At 49.9% G+C, this 3889-nt stretch overlaps 5 non-coding genes across 5 annotated transcripts; all 5 read right to left on the reverse strand.

The window, feature by feature from the left end:
* Nucleotides 1-594: 594 nt before the first annotated feature.
* Nucleotides 595-668, reverse strand: Trnas-gga (transfer RNA serine (anticodon GGA)). Its single transcript has one exon. It is a non-coding gene; the product is annotated as a tRNA-Ser (tRNA).
* Nucleotides 669-871: 203 nt separating this feature from the next.
* On the reverse strand, nucleotides 872-945 carry Trnas-gga (transfer RNA serine (anticodon GGA)). The gene has a single exon. It is a non-coding gene; the product is annotated as a tRNA-Ser (tRNA).
* A 461-nt stretch (nucleotides 946-1406) lies between these two features.
* Trnas-gga (transfer RNA serine (anticodon GGA)) lies at nucleotides 1407-1480 on the reverse strand. Its single transcript has one exon. It is a non-coding gene; the product is annotated as a tRNA-Ser (tRNA).
* Nucleotides 1481-2519: 1039 nt separating this feature from the next.
* On the reverse strand, nucleotides 2520-2593 carry Trnas-gga (transfer RNA serine (anticodon GGA)). The gene has a single exon. It is a non-coding gene; the product is annotated as a tRNA-Ser (tRNA).
* Nucleotides 2594-3075: 482 nt separating this feature from the next.
* On the reverse strand, nucleotides 3076-3149 carry Trnas-gga (transfer RNA serine (anticodon GGA)). Its single transcript has one exon. It is a non-coding gene; the product is annotated as a tRNA-Ser (tRNA).
* Between the last annotated feature and the right edge of the window lie 740 nt (nucleotides 3150-3889).

A 3889-nucleotide genomic window follows, 5' to 3' on the forward strand; every position in this document is an offset into this window, starting at 1 on the left:
GATAATAGATAGAAACGGCGAAAGTTCCTTTGCTTCGCTAAAACAATGCTTAGCATTTAAAACTTCGGCTCGAGTGAGAATCGACCCCATGCCGTCTGCGTGGCAAGCAGGTGTTCTACAACAGAGGCATGCTATCGCTTGAAACTGCTTCGGAAAAGAAACACTATATGGATGGTATGTATTGTAGTGAAAGGAGTCTCCTTAATGCATATGATGTTGCGCAGCAGAAGCGTAGAATCGCGCCATGCGACTAAACGTATGAATTGCGCAACGAGTGGGTGTTTTAAATGCCCACCCATTACAAAGCACTGATAATAAACAGTTGGAAGTTGGCGCCCGTGTCTGTCTGTTCGTGTCTTCGCTTCGTCCCCGTCTTCTTTGCGTCATTACAGTTTTACCTCAAGACATATTTTATTATCATCAGTGGCAAAGCATCAACAAAGTGAGCAGCTGCAAATCAGTTCTGCGGAATTCCGCAAGGTGGCGCAAGGGTTAAGAAAGGGAAAATAGACAACCACCCGTTTGTAGCACGAAGCCACAAGGAAATCCATACGGATTTCTCAGAAATAAAGCCTCTTAGTTGCCGAAAAATTCGTCCTGGTCCGGGGATCGAACCCGGGACCAACGCCTTTCCGGGGCGGTCGCTCTACCAATTGAGCTAACCAGGAAGCTAGCAATTGGCAGCGCGAGGGCGAATTCATCGACAACTCGAAGCAACTGGACACATATTGCAAATCAGTTCTGCGGAATTCCGCAAGGTGGCGGAAGGGTTAAGAAAGGGAAAATAGACAACCACCCGTTTGTAGCACGAAGCCACAAGGAAATCCATACGGATTTCTCAGAAATAAAGCCTCTTAGTTGCCGAAAATTCGTCCTGGTCCGGGGATCGAACCCGGGACCAACGCCTTTCCGGGGCGGTCGCTCTACCAATTGAGCTAACCAGGAAGCTAGCAATTGGCAGCGCGAGGGCGAATTCATCGACAACTCGAAGCAACTGGACACATATTGCAAATCAGTTTGGCGGAAGCGTTAAGAAAGGGAAAATAGACAACCACCCTTCTGTAGCACGAAGCCACAAGGAAATCCACAGGGATTTCTCAGAAATAAAGCCTCTTAGTTGCCGAAAATTCGTCCTGGTCCGGGGATCGAACCCGGGACCAACGCCTTTCCGGGGCGGTCGCTCTACAATTGAGCTAACCAGGAAGCTAGCAATTGGCAGCGCGAGGGCGAATTCATCGACAACTCGAAGCAACTTGACACATATTGCAAATCAGTTCTGCGGAATTCCGCAAGGTGGCGGAAGGTTAAGAAAGGGAAAATAGACAACCAACCGTTTGTAGCACGAAGCCACAAGGAAATCCATACGGATTTCTCAGAAATAAAGCCTCTTAGTTGCCGAAAAATTCGTCCTGGTCCGGGGATCGAACCCGGGACCAACGCCTTTCCGGGGCGGTCGCTCTACCAATTGAGCTAACCAGGAAGCTAGCAATTGGCAGCGCGAGGGCGAATTCATCGACAACTCGAAGCAACTGGACACATATTGCAAATCAGTTCTGCGGAATTCCGCAAGGTGGCGGAAGGGTTAAGAAAGGGAAAATAGACAACCACCCGTTTGTAGCACGAAGCCACAAGGAAATCCATACGGATTTCTCAGAAATAAAGCCTCTTAGTTGCCCAAAAATTCGTCCTGGTCCGGTAGATCGAACCCGGGACCAACGCCTTTCCGGGGCGGTCGCTCTACCAATTGAGCTAACCAGGAAGCTAGCAATTGGCAGCGCGAGGGCGAATTCATCGACAACTCGAAGCAACTGGACACATATTGCAAATCAGTTCTGCGGAATTCCGCAAGGTGGCGGAAGGGTTAAGAAAGGGAAAATAGACAACCACCCGTTTGTAGCACGAAGCCACAAGGAAATCCATACGGATTTCTCAGAAATAAAGCCTCTTAGTTGCCGAAAAATTCGTCCTGGTCCGGGGATCGAACCCGGGACCAACTCCTTTCCGGGGGCGGTCGCTCTACCAATTGAGCTAACCAGGAAGCTAGCAATTGGCAGCGCGAGGGCGAATTCATCGACAACTCGAAGCAACTGGACACATATTGCAAATCAGTTCTGCGGAATTCCGCAAGGTGGCGGAAGGGTTAAGAAAGGGAAAATAGACAACCACCCGTTTGTAGCACGAAGCCACAAGGAAATCCATACGGATTTCTCAGAAATAAAGCCTCTTAGTTGCCGAAAAATTCGTCCTGGTCCGGGATCGAACCCGGGACCAACGCCTTTCCGGGGCGGTCGCTCTACCAATTGAGCTAACCAGGAAGCTAGCAATTGGCAGCGCGAGGGCGAATTCATCGACAACTCGAAGCAACTGGACACATATTGCAAATCAGTTCTGCGGAATTCCGCAAGGTGGCGGAAGGGTTAAGAAAGGGAAAATAGACAACCACCCGTTTGTAGCACGAAGCCACAAGGAAATCCATACGGATTTCTCAGAAATAAAGCCTCTTAGTTGCCGAAAAATTCGTCCTGGTCCGGGGATCGAACCCGGGACCAACGCCTTTCCGGGGCGGTCGCTCTACCAATTGAGCTAACCAGGAAGCTAGCAATTGGCCAGCGCGAGGGCGAATTCATCGACAACTCGAAGCAACTGGACACATATTGCAAATCAGTTCTGCGGAATTCCGCAAGGTGGCGGAAGGGTTAAGAAAGGGAAAATAGACAACCACCCGTTTGTAGCACGAAGCCACAAGGAAATCCATACGGATTTCTCAGAAATAAAGCCTCTTAGTTGCCGAAAAATTCGTCCTGGTCCGGGGATCGAACCCGGGACCAACTCCTTTCCGGGGCGGTCGCTCTACCAATTGAGCTAACCAGGAAGCTAGCAATTGGCAGCGCGAGGGCGAATTCATCGACAACTCGAAGCAACTGGACACATATTGCAATCAGTTCTGCGGAATTCCGCAAGGTGGCGGAGGGGTTAAGAAAGGGAAAATAGACAACCACCCGTTTGTAGCACGAAGCCACAAGGAAATCCATACGGATTTCTCAGAAATAAAGCCTCTTAGTTGCCGAAAAATTCGTCCTGGTCCGGGGATCGAACCCGGGACCAACGCCTTTCCGGGGCGGTCGCTCTACCAATTGAGCTAACCAGGAAGCTAGCAATTGGCAGCGCGAGGGCGAATTCATCGACAACTCGAAGCAACTTGACACATATTGCAAATCAGTTTGGCGGAAGCGTTAAGAAAGGGAAAATAGACAACCACCCGTTTGTAGCACGAAGCCACAAGGAAATCCATACGGATTTCTCAGAAATAAGGCCTCTTAGTTGGCGAAAAAATTCGTCCTGGTCCGGGAATCGAACCCGGGACCAACACCTTTCCGGGGCGGTCGCTCTACCAATTGAGCAACCAGGAAGCTAGCAATTGGCAGCGCGAGGGCGAATTCATCGACAACTCGAAGCAACTTGACACATATTGCAAATCAGTTCTGCGGAATTCCGCAAGGTGGCGGAAGGGTTAAGAAAGGGAAAATAGACAACCACCCGTTTGTAGCACGAAGCCACAAGGAAATCCATACCGATTTCTCAGAAATAAGCCTCTTAGTTGCCGAAAAATTCGTCCTGGTCCGGGGATCGAACCCGGGACCAACTCCTTTCCGGGGCGGTCGCTCTACCAATTGAGCTAACCAGGAAGCTAGCAATTGGCAGCGCGAGGGCGAATTCATCGACAACTCGAAGCAACTGGACACATATTGCAAATCAGTTCTGCGGAACTCCGCAAGGTGGCGGAAGGGTTAAGAAAGGGAAATAGACAACCACCCGTTTGTAGCACGAAGCCACAAGGAAATCCATACGGATTTCTCAGAAATAAAGCCTCTTAGTCGCCGAAAAATTC

The sequence above is a fragment of the Rhipicephalus sanguineus genome, unplaced genomic scaffold (genome assembly GCF_013339695.2).
Source record: "Rhipicephalus sanguineus isolate Rsan-2018 unplaced genomic scaffold, BIME_Rsan_1.4 Seq712, whole genome shotgun sequence".
NCBI lineage: Eukaryota > Metazoa > Arthropoda > Arachnida > Ixodida > Ixodidae > Rhipicephalus > Rhipicephalus sanguineus.